Source organism: Xyrauchen texanus, chromosome 16 (assembly GCF_025860055.1).
Source record: "Xyrauchen texanus isolate HMW12.3.18 chromosome 16, RBS_HiC_50CHRs, whole genome shotgun sequence".
NCBI classification, from domain to species: domain Eukaryota; kingdom Metazoa; phylum Chordata; class Actinopteri; order Cypriniformes; family Catostomidae; genus Xyrauchen; species Xyrauchen texanus.
The window spans coordinates 37,239,343-37,261,417 of NC_068291.1; positions in this window are offsets into that span (position 1 = coordinate 37,239,343).

Consider the following 22,075-nt stretch of genomic DNA (forward strand, 5'->3'; position numbering starts at 1 on the left):
ATAAAGCCTAACAGGCGAAAGTCCTAACTAAACTAGTCAAGTTCAAAACCTGCAGCCGTTAACTGCACGCGCGGCGCAGCTCATCTGTGTACTGAACATGTTGGCATGACGACCGTGAGATTACACGCAGGACAATTTTCATTTGCAATTTGTGAAATGTTTGGTAGATGTAAGATTCGGAAGGTTATGAAATAGATAAGCCTTCAGACTTCAAATGTGTCTAGGTTAAAACATAAAAAGTCTTGAGTTTTCTGGCCACAAGTTACTGTAAGTATCATTGGACAAGTGTAAATGCTTTCTATAGACATAATGATTTTTTATATATTCCATCCCCACCCTTTCAAAAAACTTTCTGCATTTTTACATTTTCAATTAAAACATAATTTAATATGAATATAAAGCTATTTAAATTATGGGGACACTAGAAATGTCCTCATAAACCTCATTTACAGCATAATACCATTGTAATTACTAGTTTGTAACCCTAACAAATTGTCCTCGTAAACCACATAAACATGCACACACATATATAGGCTATATAGTACAGTGCAAATGTCTTTGTTTCATAAAAAGATTTGTCTTCAGATGGTTATTTATATCTTCAGCTTTAGTGAGTCAACAGGAAATATACATTTTAAATTCCCAAACTTTACATTTGCAAATAGAAAAGATTAGAATAGAAGAACAGGGAGCCCTGCAAAAGATAGCATAGCCACCATAGATCACCCCACTGAACATCGAGTCAGTCTGGCATTACATGAAGAGACAGAAATAGTTGAAACAGCCTAAATTGATAGAAGAACTGTGGCGAATTCTCCAAGAAGCTTGGAACATCCTATCTGCCAACAACCAAGAAAAACTGTGTCCAGGTAACCTAGGAGAATTGGTGCTGTTTTGAAGGCAAAGGTGGTCACACTAAATATTAATTTAGCTTTTTTTTTTATGTCTACTAGGCTTGGCATGATGTTAATTGATAAATGAAAACTTTTTAATGGCATTATTTTTGAAGAAATCCTCACTATGCATCATTTTTCACAAGTGCCTAAAACTTTTGCACAGTACTGTAGGTAGTACTGTAGTACTGTAGGTCGACAACATTGACAATACAAAATTGTCAACAAAAAATGTAACTGTCAAATAGTCATTTGATCTCATTTAATGTAACATGAGATCACATTAAACTCTAATGATAATGCGCGAGAGCAGCACTGCAGGATTGAGGAGAGGAAAAATTACACAGCTCACAGTCCAGATGCACTCCAAACCTTCCAAACAGCAATAGGTGATGTAGATCGCAAAGTATGAGGAAATTATAATGCAAAAATACAGATTAAGTAAATACAGAAGCACTCTCGTTGTGGAATGAGCAGAGCCAGAGCTCTTTAAAGGAAACACCCCGGCATTACATCTTAAATGCGTTATAGCTTTATTAAAGTTCAAATAATACGGAAGCAGATCATGTAAATAACTACAAATTCTGAAACTGGCATTTCTCTGTGTGGTCAGTGCCTCTTCTATGAGTTGAGCTAATGTCCCGATCTAAGGGAGGGAGATTGAAACTGCACTCGGCTGAGGCACACTTTGTCGTGGGGACACTCATCCCTCGAGTGAGCATGTTCAATGCAGCTACATTATAACGTGATGGCTCGCAATTTATTGAATCATAATATTGGTCACTGTGCATTTCTTAGAAAATTGGCAAGATGCAGCTTTATTAATATGAGACAGTTTGTTGTTTTGTGAGTTAAAGATGGTTTGAAGTGAACAGAAAGGTTAGAGAGCTTCGCCCCATTATACACAACAACAAAATACATTTTTAATATGTTTTTGTTTTGGCTTGTTTTCCAATATAAGCATCAAAAACTCCTTTAAAACAACTTACATTTTCTTTAGCAGCTATACTGCAGAAGAAAAAAATTGTTCTCTGAGAATGTTAAATATAATACAAATATTTTTAAATATATAAAAATCTTTAAAAAAAGAGATGCTTTCACCTGAGAAGCAGCATATGAGATATTTATACAGAATTTTAAAGAATAGATCTGGAATATAAGCATATTTTGTATTTACTGCACTATGAACAAGTGAAAAAATACACTTGTATACAAAATATACTTGTATTCAAGATACATTCTCTTAAAGTAAATCTAAATATCTTATATGTTGCTTCTCAAGTAAATGTATCTTGTTTTAAGGATTTTTAGACAATTTTAAATTTGTAATTTCTTTACTGAAGTAAACTTAATAAAAAGTAAGTAAAAAATATATACTAATAATAAAAGCAATTATACTCTAGTAACTTTACCTACCAATGAACCAATGTCAGAGGCAAAAATAAAGGGTTGGTTTACCCAAAAATACAAATTCTCTCATCATTTACTTTCCCTCATGGCTTTCAAGATGTGCACGACTTTCTCTCTTCTGCAGAACACAAACATTGATTTTTAGAAAAATATCTCAGCTCTGTAGGTCCATACTATGCAAGTGAATGGTGATCAGGCCTTTGAGACTCCAAAAAGCATATAAGGTCAGCATAAACAATTTTCAGTCTTCTGAAGCAATCCATTTGGTTTTGGGTGAGAACAGATCAAAATGTTACTCCTTTTTCGATGTACATCTTGACAGCATTCGCCTTGGTAATCATGATTTCATGCATGATTAAACTTAGCGTCATCTATTGCTTTGTACATGCATAAAGTGCTAGGAAGTGTAATCATGCTTGAAATCATGACCGTGCCTAGAGAATGCAATGGCAAAATGCACAGTGAAAAAGCAGTTATATTTTGGTTTCTTCTCACACAAAACCAACTGGATCGCTTCAGAAGACATTGATTAAACCACTGGAGTCGTATAGATTATGTTTATGCTGCCTTCATCTCCTTTTTGGAGCCTTAAAGGCCTGATCACTATTCACTTGCATTGTATGGACCTACAGAGTTGAGATATTTTTATAGTTTGTGTTCAGCAGAAGAAAAAAGTCATACACATCTTAGATGACATGAGGGTGAGTAAATGATGAGAACGTTTTCATTTTTAGGTGAACTATCCCTTTAAACCATCCGATCCATTATCATAATTGGAGGTCATCTTGCAGGCCAGTTAGCTTGAGTACATCATCAAGCCTGCTTGTGGTTCACAGGACAGGTAAATAGAAACTTTCGAATATATTTTGCAGCCAATATATCAATGAAATCCAAGTTATTGCAGGATTTTAAAACATCTCAAAAACAGAACAACAGACAATGAATGAGCTGGGGCTCTCCAGTCATATATAAATGTTTGGTTGGTGATCAGAAATATTATAATTAATTTTGAAGACAATGTATCAAGATATCAGGTAGAGACCATTTGTGGATGGGAGCATAATTATCAGCAAAAAGATATCCTAATAAAAAAATTGCAGTTTTTATTGGTTTAATTGATTAACATTGATGTATTTATCAGCCACCCCAGAAAATTCCCTCATGGACCACCACTGTTGCCAGGGCGTTGCTATGCAGTTGCTAGGGTGTTCTGAGTAGTTCCTAGGGTGTTGCTAGAGTGTTTACTTGTCTAGCAAGTATATATGATATGCTGGTCCCTTTATGGCTTGCTGTCTTGTTCATTACAAATCTATGGGATTTTTTCACCCATTTTAAAAGAAACTATGGTTATTATGGTACATTGTTGTAATGTAGTTGTGACAGCGGTGCCATTTTTGAAGTTTTCTCAGAGAGAGGTCAGGATATTAGCTTTTATATTAGATATCAGTTTACACAATTGAAATTAAAGCTTGTGTTGTATTACAGATAGGAAATGCTTTGATGGATCACAGAACCTGTTGTAGTAATGTTTCTTTTGAAGGCCTGTTTGAACCTGATACCTTCTTGCAATCGTCAGGGACAAAGGAAAGGAGAGGAGGTGGTTTGATGTTGTTTACCCACTCTAGTAGAGGGTGTTCTAAAGATGTCCATGAGAGGGCACTGTTGGTTCTTACAAAACAACAGACACTGACCGGACTTGATCCAATTAGGCTGGTCTGAAACTGCAGTGTTGCTATTGATCGGCTTACCACAGGACTTTGAAAATATCTTGCTTGTATATTTGTTTTTCTGTCTCAAAATATATAGAGTTTCTCTCTCAGTTGTAAGGCTGTGGCTAGCTGGTCTTCTAATTAATTTTGCTAGTTGCAATTTGAGGGTACAAGTTTGTAAATCTAGGCAAAAATAGTCTCAGCAAGCATCTGTTAAAGGGATAGTTCACCCCAAAATGATAATTCTCTCACCATTTACTCCATCCCAGAATTGTGTGACTTACTATGTTCTGCAGAACACAAAGATCTGTAAAAGAATATTTCAGCTCTATGCAAGTGAATGGTTTTTGAAGCTACAAAAAGCACATAATGCAGAATAAACACAATCCATGTGACTCCAGTTGCTATATCTTCAGAAGCGATATGATAGGTGTTGGTGAGAAACAGATAAATATTTAAAAGTTCTGTAAGCCATTTTTTTCATGGAAAGGTATGCAAAAATGTTCCTACTACCTGAGAGATATTACTGAAATAAGTGTTGTAAGATATCTCACCTGTCTATGTGACTGCTCTAGACTCTGTAAACAGCAAACAAAATGTGTCCGAGGTCCACGGACAATGATGCTTTCGACCTGTTAATCATTTTGCATTTTCTCATAGTGTTGTAGCTGTGGCGAATTAATAAGACTTACTGCCATTTTAGCCATGTTGTTTATAACAGTTGTCAATTGAGGGCGCTATTTTGCTGCTGTTGTTTTTAACAGCTGTTTCTGCATGATGTCAGTCTCAATAATTTGGTATTTTTGGAGTGAGGGGTTTCAGAAAGAGGGGGAGTGGCTAATCCAACGGCTCAGACTTGTGTAAGTAGAATGGCTAAAAATCGCTTACAGCACCTTTATGTCCTTTTTAATATAAATTCTCCTCCCTGCCTAGTAGATGGTGATATGCATGAAGAATGTGAATCACCAAAAACTAAAGAATAAGAATGTGAAAGTGAAAGTGGAGAATGATAGTAAAAAAGGACTTAAATATTGATCCACACCTATCATATCGCTTCTAAAGATATGGATTAAACCACTGGAGGAGTATGGATTACTTTTATGCTGCCTATATGTGATTTTTGGAGCTTCAAAATGTTGGTACCTATTTACAAGCAATATACTTGATTTTTTCAAGATGCATTTACAATAATATCAAATTAGAGGATTGTAACTAATTTTTCTAGAATCAAAGATATTATATTCAGGATAAGGACAAACACTTGCAATAATTTTTTGAAAAGACAAGTACTTTGTTACCAACTTTCAAATAAAAAGAAAAGCATCAGCAATGCTGGTCTGACCGAATGAGATTGCATCCGTTTTCATCTTTTCCTGCCTGAACATTAACGCTCCTTGGCAATGCAGCTGAACTGGGAAGGAGTCCAAGGAGAGTGGTTGTAATTGGACACAGATCCACTAGCCGACATACTAGCTGATTTGAGCAGCAGAGTGAAGGGAAGGGCCGTGGTTTCTAGTTTTAGTTGTGATGGGAGCCTCTAACTGTCTGCTGCCTCTTCACAGCTTGCAGCCTGTTAGGAGACCTTTAACAGGGGATCACAGAGGTTTTGAGTAAAGCTCTTCAAAACACAGACTCATAATGAGGCCTATTCGATGGAATACATCAACTTTTCCTTTATGATTCTGACCCCAGGGGCCACAAAAAGCCTCTCAAGTGCCCCAGTCTATAATTTCCTACAGCTGCAACAGGGGCAAAGTGCTACAGTCCTGCCTACAGCTTGCTTTTTGTTGGTTCAAGCACATCGACACATCTCTCAAATTAAAGCCATCGCTCCACACCTCACTGACATATAGTTGTATAGGTAGGCTTTTTGCCTTGCTTTGAGGAGCGTAAGAGTCCATAGCAAAGGTTATTAACATTGATGAGAAAAAGTCAAAAACTACCATTCTACTAGCAAACTATATTTTTGTTAAAGGTAGGAGTTTGCGAAACAACAAAACTAAACTGAAACTTTAAATGTGCAGTACAATATGAACGAAAAAATATAGAGAATATATTATAGAGAAAATTACTTTCGTTTTTCAGATTTTCCATCAATGCTTGTTCTTGATCAAGCGCTGGAAGCAACAGGGGAACGGCCTCCATGGCCACGAGTGCTGGTAGTGGCAGGGGAACGGCCTCTGTGGTCGCAAGCACTGGCAGGGGAATGGCCTCCATGGCCACGCTGGCAGCGACTGACGCGGGGCCCTTCTCCTCCTCCTTTTCCAGACGGCTGGTTGCACTGCTGTGGGAGTGGCAGGGGAACGGCCTCCATGGCCATGATTGCTGGCAGCAGAAGGGGAATGACCTCCGTGGCCGTGAGTGCAGGCAGCAACTGCAGGGGCCCTTCTCCTCCTCTTCCAGCCAGGAGCTCTGCTGTGGGAACCTCGATGGCTGAGGACTCTGGCTTTGGGACGGACAAGGCCTCAGGTGCTGGCTCTGGGATGGACGATGCTTCAGGCACTGGCTCTGGGACAGACGAGGCTTCGGGCACTGGCTCATTGACAGTAGCAGGCGTTGGTGCTGGCTCGTTGACTGTGGCATGTGTGGGAGCTGGCTCGTTAACCGTGGCAGGAGTGGGTGCTAGTGGTAAATCTGTATCAATACCCAGCCCTAATGTTAATATTTACATTATATAGCCTAACTAACTGCATTTATAAGCTAACATGTAAGCCGAATGTGTCATAGAAGCACCGCAAAATAATGTAGTTCCTTCAGCATTTGCATTTTTCTTCTCAGATTTACTTTTACGACACTATCAGTTAGGGTTAGGTTTAAGATTAGCGTAGGTAGGTTTTGTTGATTTATAACTCGATGGTGGATTAACTTTCAAAATCTCATCTGTTTTTCATCTCACATTTGATTTTATGACACTATTGGTTAAGTTTAGGTTAGGTTTTTTTTTATTTAAAACATGACATGATGATAAAACCACTCATCTGTTTAAGGAGAACATTTAGTCGCTTTTAGCACCACTCCGCAGACATTTCACCTCAGAATGGCTGTGATAGTTGTAAGAAACCACACAATATAATTTTGCAAAGATTTTGCTACAGTTACATATTATTTTTATTAAATCAGGCTAAAACAAAAGTTGTTTTATGTTCTGTATCTCAAACCTCTGTGTTTAATGCATGAATTAGAATGTCAAATTTCTAATTTGTTTTTGAATTGAAGTACCTCATGTGAAACCATAATTCACACTGCACCGTTTGCTTTAGGCTAGAATTTAATTAGCATTTGGGTATCAGGAAAGAAGAGTAACCAGTTTGGGATTGTTTATCTGCCTCTGTTTTGGATGAATGTTGCATGCGAATTTGTTTCATGAAAAGTTAGACATCCACAGTCATTAGACATCCATGAGTTCCGCTTTCTAAACCACAGTCACCGGGAATGGCTACATGGGGCTCATACCAGATACACTGCACAATTGATACATTACTGAGCTTGAAAGGGGATCTGCATAATGCATGATGTAGTAATAAATACCGCACTTCAGATAAATGACATTTTCTTTGCTGGAGAGACACTTCAGACTGTGGGTAACAGGGGACTCATTTTGTCTGTTTGGTGAAAGAGAGAACGAGAGGAGATGATTGCAGAAAGAGTGATTGCAAATGGTGGAGTGAGACAGCAAGTGAATAAGAGAGAGGGAGAGTGGACAGATTGGGAAGTGAGGGATTGACATGAAGCTTTGTGTGCCTTCGAAATGTGAGAAGGTTGAATGTGTAGCAGTATGAGTAAAAGTATAATGCTGCGGTCATTTCTTGGGTTCGCCAGTTATTATCGCCGCTTTGTGGAGGGTTTTGTTAAGCTGGTGGCCCCTCTACATAAGCTGGTGGCACATCTGGGGGCCACGAAGTCTAAGAGAGGGACAGCGCAAGCGGTCATTGAAAACTGGACGACGGAGTGCCATAGTAGCTTTGAAGCACTGAAAGTCAGGCACACAAGTACCCCGGTGCTCGCTTATGCCAACTTTTCGCTCCCTTTTATTTTAGAGGTTGACGCAAGTCATGGTGGCCTGGGGGCTGTTTTATCCCAAGAGCAGGATGGTAAGGTTAGGCCCATAGCTTATGCGAGTCGGGGTCTGAGGCCTACAGAGCGTAACATGGTGAACTATAGCTCTATGAGACTGGAGTTTGTGGCACTTAAATGGGCCATGACAGAGAAGTTTCGGGAATACCTGCTGGGCCAGAAGTGCGTGGTATTTACTGACAATAATCCGCTTAACCACTTGTCATCTGCTAAACTTGGCGCAACTGAGCAACGTTGGGTAGCGCAGTTGGCAACGTTTGATTTTGAGGTAAAATATCGTTCTGGCAGAAGTAATAAGAATGCAGATGCTTTATCTCGTCAGTATCCCCCTGGTCCAGCAGATATAGAAACTATGCTTCCTGGTATGTCATTGCCCAAGCCTTTGCAGCAGGCTCTCCAGGGAACACAGATTGAAGCAATTCAAACTGCCGTCATGGCCTTACCTCATCACACAACGTCAGATATTTGTGCCCTACAGCAGGCTGATCCAGTAATACAGGAGGTTTTGGTGTTCTGGAGACGTGAGCAACGTCCCAACTTTGAAGAGCGTCAAGGGGTGTCCCAACTTGCACTGGCGTTGCTCCGACAGTGGGACAGGTTGGTGGAGAGGAGTGGTGTCCTGTATCGCCGGGTGTTTCGTTCTGACGGCGCGGAGATGGTCTTGCAGGTAGTGGTGCCTGTTTCCCTAAAGGAGGAGGTGTTAACTAAGGTCCACCAGGAGCATGGTCACCAGGGTATAGAAAAGACGTTAGAGCTCTTACGCCAGTGCTGTTATTGGCCAGGTATGTCTGTAGATGTGGCTAAGTGGTGTCAGGCATGTGAGAGGTGCCAAGTTGCCAAGGACACTAGACCTCCTACTTCCAGTTTTATGGGGCATTTATTGGCCTCCCGGCCTAATGAGATTATAGCCATTGATTTCACCGTGTTGGAGTCCACCCAGAGTGGGTTAGAAAATGTATTGGTCATGACTGATGTGTTCAGCAAATACACACTGGCTGTTCCCACTTACGACCAACGAGCTCCCACTGTGGCTCAAGCTTTGGTGGTAGAGTGGTTCTCTAAGTTCGGTGTCCCTGCCCGTATCCACTCTGACCAGGGCCGTAATTTTGAGAGCTCCCTGATCCAACAGCTGTGTCGACTTTATGGCATCGAAAAATCTCGTACCACGCCATACCATCCGGCTGGTAATGGCCAATGTGAACGGTTTAATAGGACGCTCCATAATTTGTTGCGTATTTTACCAGTGTCTCGGAAGAGGGACTGGAGTTCTTGCTTGCCACAGGTCCTCTTCTCGTATAACACTACTCCCCATCAGGCCACTGGTGAGTCTCCGTTCTTTTTAATGTTTGGGCAGGAGCCTAGACTACCAGTTGACATCCTCTTGGGTAGAGTTCAGGACCCCGTGGGTGGAAATGTCCATGAGTGGATTCAGGAGCACCAGACCCGCTTGCAGTTGGCCTTCGAAGGTGCCACAGAAAGGTTGCGGGTTGCCGCAGAGCGTCGTAAGCATAATCATGATCGGCGGGTGAGGGTTGTGCCTCTCAAATTAGGCCAGTTAGTGTGGCTTCGTGATCTCGCATCACGGGGCCGTCATAAGCTCCGCGACCTTTATGGTCCTGTACAGTACAGAGTCCTTAAAGCACCCAGAGAGGGAGGGTCTGTGTATACAATTGCACCATTGGACGAACCGACTAAAGCCAGGCAGGTCAACCGTGCACTGTTGAAGGCGGTGGTAGGGGAGTCTCCTTCAAGTGGGGTTGCCTCACCTTGTTCACCTCTTGCTGACCAGTGTCAGTCGGAGGACGAGTTGCCAGGGGAAGATCTGTTGGTGTGGAGGCATGAGGCCCCTCTGGTAACTCCCACTCAAGTGTCTGTTACCCAACTCGCCCCTCTGGGGCAGCTCTCACCAGTTGCCCCAGTACCTATTAGGCAAGGTATGTTGGTGACTCCTATTTCCAGGGCACCAGAGAGATCCCCTCTTTCTTTGGCCCCTCTGCCTGCAGCTGTCCCTGCAGTCAGTGAAGTGGCTATACGTCGGACAGCACGGTCAACTGCTGGTCAGCATTCCAATGTTTATCACCTTCCAAGACCTTTAGCGGCAGCGGATAATGCCACCGATCCTCTTGGCTCGGTGTCCAATGTAGTAGTGGCTCTTTTTCGACCCTGGAGTTAGTATGGGATATCTTCGGCTTTATTTTTCCATCATCGGGGCGACGATGCAAAAGGTGGGGTAGATTGTAGCAGTATGAGTAAAAGTATAATGAGCTGACGTACATTCGACCAATGCCCGTGCGAGGCTCCGTCCTATAAATATAGCGAGTAGTCCTTCTAACGCCCTCTCTTGCTCGTTGGTGACGGAAGTTGTGTTGTGCTTCCTGGTCGCTCTCTCCCTGTGCTCTGCTGTGCTAACAGGTAGGGTAGTGGCTTCGCTGTCTCTACGCGAATATCACTTATTATCTGCTGTTATGGTTACTATGTGTTGAACGCTCCGTTCGTAGATCTCCGGTTGCTGTTCAGCGCATTCAACGAACTGATTTGCTGCGTTATCTGTGCCGTCGGCTGTTTCCCTCGGGTATACGTGAATGCTGCTTGATCGGTATGTATGCCAAATGGCGTGTGATTTCATTTATTTTTTTCTTTTATTAATGGAGGTTAATGGTAAATATTTTTTTGTGTAAATAACAGAAATGAGGCCGGTTTAGCTGGAGATCAGCGCCAGCCAAACAGTATTCGCTAACTGCTGTTTTGCCTACACTGCTTTCTGCCTGCACTGCTTTATGCCTGTACTGCTGTATTCCTGCATCGCTGTGTTGCCCGCACTGCTGCTATTTGCTTTTTGCCTGCGCCTCTGTTTGCTTCATGCGCATGTATTGAACATTGTACCAGTAGCTGGAACGGATTGCTGTGTGCTGGTCTTGCCATTTTAACTGAGCAATTACGGCTGCATGGCTAAAGATAGGTGCCATTTGCTTATGTGGGTCTGTATTTTTATGATGTCCGAATATAGCTCCAGGGGTTGGGGTTTTATATTATAATTTTGTGGATTACAGAGTTTGTTTTTTTTTTTTGTTGTTTTGATTTCAAATTAGATGAAAGATGTTTTTTTTTCCTGGTTTTCTTTTGTTGATTATTGAATTTATATATATCTAAAATATATACATTTCTTCTTTTATACTGCCTCCTTTATAACCATTGCTGGTTTTGGCAGTTTATATTGTGTTTATTTTGTGATAAGTTTGTTAGTTTCTTTCATTTAAAGAATACATATTGATTTTCTTGCTGAATTTCTGTTAACTGTGAGAGTGTGTGTGTGTGTGAGAGAGAGAGAGAGTGTCGTTCTTTTTGGTTACAGTGGCTGAGAGCCGATGGTGGTGTTGGTGTCTGGGTGGTAGCATCCCATTCCGGTGTGCAGTGTTGACTTTCTTGTTTTCTATTGTGTTCACTGTGGTGTGGTTGTGTGTTTACTGGGGGAATATTCCCTGGGATTTCTTACTGCCTTTGACTCCTTTCTCCTCCATCGGTAAGCCTCAGCAGTTATAAATTATTTGTTTTTGTTTCTTTTCTTTTGTTCTTCTCCCCGAGAGATGAATGTGTTTTAAATTGTTTTAATTGATTGAAATAAATGGTTTCTTCAAAATTGAACATCGTCTTTGGCTGAATTGTATATTTTACCTGTGTGTCCTTAATTATATTAATATCATTGCAATTAGGTAGTAAAATCATTCCCTGGGTGAAATTCCCGGGGTGGCGTAGTCGGTGTGTCTGTTCTCGTTTTGATCGCCACAAATGGAAAAGCCCTCTGCTGGAGAGAGCCGCTCCTAAATTGTAACTGGTGCTGGAGGGGGTGTTGGACGTCTCTGTGCCTGCTGCCAATGGAACCCGAGCACCAGAGGTAATACATCATCATGTCTCTCGCTTGGCTAGCAGAGCTTATGCAAGTAAGAGCCAATGTCCCATTTGACCAGAGCTGGATCACTCCCTTTGGCCAACCTGCAATGCCTTTAACACTTACTTAAGTCCTTCCTCACCCTTCCGAACATGCATGCAGGACTTTGACGTATACCACAAAATCACAACACAATTTCTTTCTTAATGAGTTTGTTCAAAGGTACTTTTCTTCAGAAAGCAAGGCTGAGATTTATGAAACAGCTTGTGTAAGTGAGGGAGTAGTTGCTGACATCAAGGTTTTGTCTACTAGTGTTAGTACACAGGCTAAATCAGACATGTTTTAGTACACTTTCTGGCAAAAAGGAAGGAACAAAGCACAAGTTCAAGTCCCCTTGTTCACTCTCTACAGCTCACCTTACCTAGACCACATACCGTGCCAGGTTGATTTGCTGGTGTGGCATTTATGGTGGCCTCAGAGGCACATTCATCACTTTGCAGATGGTCTCCAGTGACAGTTTGCCAACCTATTCTTCTGTTGCCCTTAGAATAGAGAGCAACAGTAGGGTTTTGAGGTAAAAATCCCATTCATTTTCTCCATAGAAAAAAAGATTTTTAACAATAACATACAGTATATAAACTTTTTAGACTGACCTACCATGAGTTCCAAGATAATTTATGCTTCTATAGAAGCCATAAGTTAAAGAGATTTCAATGTAATAGCAAAATTCCTGGTGAAGATGTACACTACAATCTTGAAGAAAGATCCACTAATCAGCAGGTATGGGAACCAGAAATTTATGATTTCGGTTCCTTAACAATTCCAATTCCAATTCAAACTTTTCAGAAAGAAATATTTAGAAATATGAAATGCAATTTTTATTGAATGAACTGCCCTAAGCAGTCTGTTGACAAATAAGGATATAATTTCAGATTTAAACTGAGCAGATTTAACAAATCAGAGATCAATGAAATAATTCTTGCAAAAAGGCATGTTAACACTGACTTTTAAATGGCTTATCAAAGACTTAAAAAAGGCATAAATGTAATCCAATTATTGGCCCTACAGTACTGTTGAGGTCCCGAGACTGCTGAGGTCCCGAGACTCCGCCTTCAGAGCATGCGATAAGGCAGCCCTAAGAACAGCTAGGGCCAAACTGTCACGGGCAATCAGAGAGGCAAAGCGCGCACACGCCCAGAGAATCCACAGTCACTTCCAGGACAGCGGTGACACGCGGCGCATGTGGCAGGGCATCCAGGCCATCACCAACTACAGGACAACATCAGTTGCCTGTGACAAAGATGCCTCCCTTCCAGATGCGCTGAACGACTTCTACGCTCGGTTTGAAGTGCAGAACGACGTGATGGCGAGGAAGTCCACCCCTCCTCCCAACGACCAGGTGCTCTGTCTTACCACGGCAGATGTGAGGAAAACTCTACGTAGAGTCAACCCACGGAAGGCTGCTGGACCAGACAACATTCCTGGCAGAGTGCTCAGAGGATGTGCAGACCAGCTAGCAGATGTTCTTACCGACATCTTCAACATCTCTCTGAGCAGCGCCGTTGTTCCAACGTGCTTCAAGGCCACCACCATCATCCCCATGCCAAAGAATTCTTCAGTGTCCTGCCTCAACGACTACCGTCCCGTCGCGACTTACACCCATCATCATGAAGTGCTTCGAGAGGCTCGTCATGAGGCAGATTAAGACCCAGCTGCCCCCTCACTAGACCCACTGCAGTTTGCGTATCGTTCAAACCGTTCAACGGACGATGCCATCACCACAACCCTCCATCTGGCCCTCACCCACCTAGACAATAAGGACTCATACGTTAGAATGCTGTTCATAGATTTCAGCTCAGCATTCAACACAATCATTCCCCAGCACCTGATTGGAAAGCTGAACCTGCTGGGCCTGGACACCTCCCTCTGCAACTGGATCCTGGACTTCCTGACTGGGAGACCTCAGTCAGTCCGGATCGGGAACAGCATCTCCACCACCACCACACTGAGCACTGGGGCCCCCAGGGCTGTGTGCTCAGTCCACTGCTGTTCACTCTGCTGACTCACGACTGTGCAGCAATGCACAGCTCGAATCACATCATCAAGTTCGCCGATGACACGACCGTGGTGGGTCTCATCAGCAAGAACGACGAGTCAGCATACAGAGAGGAGGTGCAGCGGCTGATCGAACTGGTGTAGAGCCAACAACCTGTCCCTGAATGTCGACAAAACAAAAGAGATGGTTGTTGACTTTAGGAGAGCACAAGGTGAACACACTCCGCTGAACATCGACGGCTCCTCTGTGGAGATCGTCAAGAGCACCAAATTTCTTGGTGTTCACCTGGCGGAGAACCTCACCTGGTCCCTCAACACCAGCTCTATCACCAAGAAAGCCCAGCAGCGTCTCTACTTTCTTCGAAGGCTGAGGAAAGCACATCTCCCAACCCCCATCCTCACTACATTCTATAGAGGGACTATTGAGAGCATCCTGAGCAGCTGCATCACTGCCTGGTTTGGGACTTGCACCGTTTCGGACCGCAAAGCCCTGCAGAGGATAGTGAGGACAGCTGAGAAGATCATTGGGGTCTCTCTTCCCTCCATCAAAGACATTTACAAAAAACACTGTATCCGCAAAGCAACCAGCATTGTGGACGACCCCACACACCCCTCACACAAACTCTTTACCCTCCTCCCGTCTGGCAAGAGGTACCGAAGCATTCGGGCCCACACGGCCAGACTGTGTAACAGCTTCTTCCCCCAAGCCATCAGACTTCTCAATACTCAGAGACTGGTTTGATACACACGTGTCCTGAGTTGCACTTTAATAACTGTCACTTTATAACTGTCTGCTACCTCAATAACTGCTATGTGCATTATCTCATAGTATGTTATGTTTACATTTTTAGAAACTGTCATCTTTTTGCACTACTGAGTACTGGTCGGCGCTGCACTGTCTATTGTCCTGTTCATTGTCAGTAATTTGTTGTACTGTCCTGTACTTTTTGCACATGTTTGCACGTGCACTTTATATAGGTATATATAGGTAGTTTATATAGGTATTTTATTTCGTTGTGTAGTCTCATGTGGTTCTATGTTGGTCCTTTGTTGTTTTTATGTAGCACTATGGTCCTGGAGGAACGTTGTCTCGTTTTGCTGTGTACTGTACTAACTGTATATGGTTGAAACGACAATAAAAACCACTTGACTTGACTTGTATCTATATTAAAAATAAAATCTAAACAAACCAAATATGTGCACATAAAAACAAATTTCATTAATTGTTTTCCCATATAAAATTAACTGATTACAACAAATCTTGTAATTTGTATGACCTCTTTAACTACACATTGTCATACAGTATGAACAACAATTCAATAACTGCACTGCCTGATTTAAGTCTATGTAGCTTTTAGTGCAACATCACATTAACAGTAGTTCTTTGTTCGATCAAGACATGATGAAAGTCAAATGCTCCAGCAACAAAAAACAACTTGTAAGAGTCATTCATTCAGGAATGAGCAGCACCTTTTTTTACCAATGCAAAGAGGCACCAAATCACTTTCCCAGACTTTCGGCTTCATTGTACCTTTTTGGTGGAATGACCTCCCCAACTCCATCCGTGAAGCAGACTCACTCTCAGTCTTCCAAAAACAGCTAAAGACACATCTTTTACATGAGCAATTGACCATGCACTTATATAAATATATATATATATATATATATATATATATATATATATATATATATATATATATATATATATATATATATACACTCACCTAAAGGATTATTAGGAACACCTGTTCAATTTCTCATTAATGCAATTATCTAATCAACCAATCACATGGCAGTTACTTCAATGCATTTAGGGGTGTGGTCCTGGTCAAGACAATCTCCTGAACTCCAAACTGAATGTCAGAATGGGAAAGAAAGGTGATTTAAGCAATTTTGAGCATGGCATGGTTGTCGGTGCCAGACGGGCCGGTCTGAGTATTTCACAATCTGCTCAGTTACTGGGATTTTCACGCACAACCATTTCTAGGGGTTACAAAGAATGGTGTGAAAAGTGAAAAACATCCAGTATGCGGCAGTCCTGTGGGCGAAAATTCCTTGTTGATGCTAGAGGTCAGAGGAGAATGGGCCGACTGATTCAAGCTGATAGAAGAGCAACTTTGCCTGAAATAACCACTCGTTACAACCGAGGTATGCAGCAAAGCATTTGTGAAGCCACAACACGCACAACCTTGAGGCGGATGGGCTACAACAGCAGAAGACCCCACCGGGTACCACTCATCTCCACTACAAATAGGAAAAAGAGGCTACAATTTGCAAGAGCTCACCAAAATTGGACAGTTGAAGACTGGAAAAATGTTGCCTGGTCTGATGAGTCTCGATTTCTGTTGAGACATTCAGATGGTAGAGTCAGAATTTGGCGTAAACAGAATGAGAACATGGATCCATCATGCCTTGTTACCACTGTGCAGGCTGGTGGTGGTGGTGTAATGGTGTGGGGGATGTTTTCTTGGCACACTTTAGGCCCCTTAGTGCCAATTGGTCATCGTTTAAATGCCACGGCCTACCTGAGCATTGTTTCTGACCATGTCCATCCCTTTATGGCCACCATGTACCCATCCTCTGATGGATACTTCCAGCAGGATAATGCACCATGTCACAAAGCTCGAATCATTTCAAATTGGTTTCTTGAACATGACAATGAGTTCACTGTACTAAAATGGCCCCCACAGTCACCAGATCTCAACCCAATAGAGCATTTTTGGGATGTGGTGGAACGGGAGCTTCGTGCCCTGTATGTGCATCCCACAAATCTCAATCAACTGCAAGATGCTATCCTATCAATATGGGCCAACATTTCTAAAGAATGCTTTCAGTACCTTGTTGAATCAATGCCACGTAGAATTAAGGCAGTTCTGAAGGCGAAAGGGGGTCAAACACAGTATTAGTATGGTGTTCCTAATAATCCTTTAGGTGAGTGTATATCTATACATACTGGCAACCAAACGTTCTGAATATTGTACAGATTTTGCTGTTTTGGAAGGTAATTGGTACTTCACCAAAGTGGCATTCAACTGATCACAAAGTATAGTCAGGACATTACTGATGTAAAAACAGCACCATCACTATTTGAAAAAAGTAATTATTGATCAAATCTAGATAGGCCCCATTTTCAGCAGCCATCATTATAACACCTAACACCTGATTGAGTAATCATGCTAAATTCCTAATTTGGTACTAGAAAATCATTTGCCATTATATCAAACAAAGTTGAAAGCTATTTGGTTTGTTAAATGAAGCTTAACATTGTCTTTGTGTTTGTTTTTGAGTTGTCAGAGTATGCAATAGACTGGCATATCTTAAGGTCAATATTAGGTCAAAAATGTCAAAAAAGAAACAGCTTTCTCTAGAAACTCATCAGTCAATGTTTTGAGGAATGAAGGCTATACAATGCTTGAAATTTAAAAAAAAACGGAAGATTTCATACAAATTTGTACAATACGGTCTTCAAAAACAAAGGACAACTGGCTCTAACAAGGACAGAAAGAGATGTGGAAGGCCAGATGTACAACTAAACAAGAGGATAAGTACATCAGAGTCTCTAGTATGAGAAATAAGATGCCTCGCATGCCCTCAGCTGACAGCTTCATTGAATTCTACCTGCTCAACATCAGTTTCATGTACAAAAGGTAAAGAGAAGACTCAGGGGTGCAGGCCTTATGAGAAGAATTGCAAACAAAAAGAGTTGGTAAAGAAACACAGACATTGGACAACATATAATTAGAAAAGAGTGTAATGGATCTTAACCCCATTGAGCTTTTGTGAGATCAGCTAGACTGTAAGGTGTGTGAGAAATGCCCAACAAGACAGCCACATCTATGGCAAGTGCTACAGGAAGTGTAAGGGTGAAATGTCACCTGAGTGTCTGGAAAACTGACAGCTAGAATGCCAAGGATCTGCAAAGCTGTCATTGCTGCACATTAATGATTTTTTGATGAGAACTCTGTGAAGTAGTTTAAGTTCAGAATTTTATTTTTCAAAGTAATTTTCATGGAATTATTGTCCTGAATATACATTGTGATCAGATGAATGACTCTTTGGTGAATAAAAGTACCAATTTATTTCCATAAGATCAAAATCTGTACATTATTACAAACCTTTGGACGCCAGTGTATATAAACTCAGCATAAAAAGGAACGTTCCTTTTTCAAGACACTGTATTTTAAAATGTATTTTGTAAAAATCAATATAAATTTACAGATCTTTATTGTAAAGGGTTTAAACAATGTTTTCCATGCTTGTTCAATGAACAATAAACAATTAATGAACATTAAGGCCAGAGTCATAAAAACTTCGGACTCTAAAGGACCTTTCTACTGACTCTGAAAAACACCAAAAGAAAGATGCACAGGGTCCAAGATCATCTGCGTGAACGTGACTTAGGCATACTGAATGGAGGCATGAGGACTGCAGATGTGGCCAAGGCAATAAATTGCAATGTTTGTACCATGAGACGCCTAAGACAGCGCTACAGGGAGACGGGAGGGACAGCTAAACGTCCTTGCCATGGCAGACCATGTGTAACAACACCTGCACAGGATCGGTACATCCGAATATCACACCTGCGGGACAGGTACAGAATGGCAACAACAACTGCCCGAGTTACACCAGAAATGCACAATCCCTCCATCAGTGCTCAGAGAGGCTGATGGCTTGTAGGCCTGTTCTAAGGCAGGTCCTTACCAGATATCACCGGCAACAACGTCTCCTATGGCACAAACCCACCTTTGCTGGACCAGACAGGACTGGCAAAAAATGCTATTCACCGATGAGTCGCAATTTTGTCTCACCAGGGGTGATGGTCAGACTCGCATTTATCGTCAAAGGAATGAGCGTTAAACTGAGGCCTGGAGGGTCCATCATGGTCTGGGGCGGTGTGCCACAGCATCATCGGACTGAGCTTGTTGTCATTGCAGGCAATCTCAAGGCTGTGTGTTACAGGGAATCATCCTCCTTGCAGGTACCCTTCTTGCAGGCTCATCCTGACATGACCCTCCAGCATGACAATGAATGTCAGTGTTTTGCCATGGCCAGCGAAGAGCCCGGATCTCAATCCCATTGAGCATGTCTGGGACCTGTTGGATCGGAGGGTGAGGGCTAGGGCCATATCCCCCCAGAATTGTCCGGGAACTTGCAAGTGCCTTGGTGGAAGTGTGGTGTAACATCTCACAGCAAGAACTGGCAAATATGGTGCAGTCTATAAGGAGGAGATGCAATGCAGCTGGTGGCCACACCAGATACCAACTGTTACTATTGATTTTGTTCAGGGGCACATTATTCCATTTCTGTTTGTCACATGTCTGTCAAACTTGTTCAGTTTATGTCTTAGTTGTTGAATCTTTTTATGTATATACAAACATTCATGTTTAGTTTTTGAAAATAAAAGCAGTTGAAAGTGAACAAGAATATATTTATATATATTTTCTTCTTGCACTCTAATCTGTTTTGGTTACTATTATTCTGATGCAATTGAAACTTTGTAATGCAGCACTTTCGTACCACTGTCTCCCTAAGATGAATCACTTATGATATATAATTCCGCACTTGTAAGTCAATTTGGATACCAGCGTCTGATAAAATGAATAAATGTAAATGTAAATGTAGGAACCTGACTGCACTGGTCTTGCTGTATGTTTCATTCTCTAGATTTAGTAGAGAAGCGCTGTCAATAAATAATGCAGCAACAAACACTGTCAGAATATGTTAGGATGGTGTTCTGTTCACATCAGAAGAAAAAGGCACGTTCAAGAACCGTTAATGGAATACTGATAATTATACACTTCCGGTATAAAAAAAAATGGAACTGGTTCCAAATAACATTCGGTTCTTGGTTCCCAACCCTACGTACATATCAGATTAGTCGCTGATGCCATGGAAATGTAAATGCAGTAAAAGAGCCTAGCAACGGCCGCTCACTTCCATGAAGAATTGCAAATGATTTAATCATCAGTTCTCTGCACTCTAAAACTACTTTTATATTTTGTTATAATAAATATCTGACAATCAATGACTTAAAGGTGCTGTAAGCATTTTTAGCCATTCTGGATATTCCACGTGAGTGAGCTGTAAAATTAGAAGGGCCGCCAAAAGTGAGTTGTAAAGCAAGCTGTTTTCAACTGTACAGGAAGTAATACAGTGAAGAGAAATGCATATTTTATGAACTGTACCTCCCAACCACACCCCAAACCATCATTTAAATAAAATGTAATGCTAGGGCGACAAATGCAAGTAACCTCTGTATTGCGCTTGTCGCTGATTATGCAAACGTGATTACTTCCCGGTTCCAACATGGATCTCCCACACTGCTGACGCAACCAACTGATTTTCTGTCATTCTGATAGCAGGCCTTAAATACACCTGGTTGTCAGAGCTCAACTAACCATTGCCAAATGACTGAAGAGGCAGCACATAGGTCATAATTGATGCCTTACACTTCTGTGTAGCAAACAAAAGCGCTCTGAGGGGAAAAGCTCGGCCATCAAAAGTGAACTGTCAAGCTTGTCCTCAATAGCGCTGCCATAACAGTTCTGCCAAGTCTAATCCTGTTTGTTTTTACCTGTTCTACAGCCAAGCGTACAGCTGCTGTCTGATTGCACTAAAAGCCTCACAGAGCAACTGCAAGGCAGAGAGAATGAGCAAGAATGAGAGAGATTGATTGTATGAGTACAAGAAAGAGAGACGGAGGGGTATTAGAGAATAGAGGATAGCACAGGCTAAATCCTGTTCATTTAAAGCCTCAGCACACGTTCTAACTTTGAGTCCAGGGCATGTTGTTAAAAATCGATTGTCTCCTTGCATCCAGCCTTACAAATCCACCTAAAATGAATTCCGGTTGTCATATTCACACTTGCCATTTCTTTCTGAAAGGAGATGAGAAAAAAAAATAAAAAATGCACATACAGAATAGGGGTTTTCTGTGGGAATTTGGATCATAAGATCCTATGTGGTCAAACAAGAGGTTTAAAAAAACAAAAACAATGACCTTGATATCCTTTTGTTGAGGGATATTTGATAAATGAAATTAATGACAATTTTATTCCGGAAGCCCTGAACCGCAAGGAAAAATATCGGTGAAAAAAATAGAAAAGTGAAAAAGACGGCTTGATCACAAATGCAGATAATTACAGATGTCGAGAATGAACGTGAGTGGAGGAGGTAGCCTACAGTAATAATGAGCTACCACAAGCAAATATTCATTGTAGAAATAAAAAGACTTGTGGCACAAAAAATGTCAAACTTTACCGTTCACAATGGAGAAAACAAAAAAGGTGGGTTATTGGACGTATTTCTCCTCTTTTAGATTAGTAACCTATCGGCCACGCAAAATTTTGAAAATTCATAAAGGCTGATAATATATCATGCTTGCCAATTCCCTATGGATGATGCATAAACATGACATAGATTTCTATAATTGTATTCAACTGTATATGCTGATTTGGACTAAAACGTCCCATAAATACCTACCAGTATAAATTGTTCAATCTTTCTATTTAATTTTATTTATTTATAAATAAATAATTTATTTATAAATAAAATTGGAGTGGTGTGAATCTTAACTAAAGATGTTTACAGATGTTTAAAGTAAATTCATTAAAAGTGAAATAGTAATTATAATAACGTTGTAAAGAAAATGCATGCTAAATGTAAAGAAAAATAATTTAAGTAATTATTTTATAAATAAAAAATTGAAGTATTTTCGTTTTGTAAGCTATTTATTTAATTCAGAGAATAATGCTTTCATATTGCTGACGTTTTACAATTTTCTCAAAGTAATTTCTGCTTATTTATTTATTAAAACATTTTATATTAAATGAAAAGAAGCAAAAACTTGAAATTGCTTGAGTAGAGTGATAACTGGGCACAAATATTGCTACTGTGGGGCAAATGCGGAGCAGGTTTCTTTCCAAGTAGGGCGCGAGAGAGGAGCGGAATATTTCATCCTGTCGTAATAGTAGTCACACTATACGGCTATGATGCAAAATTTCAGACACTGCCAGAGAAATCCTTTAGGATTCCCGAAATTTGTCTCA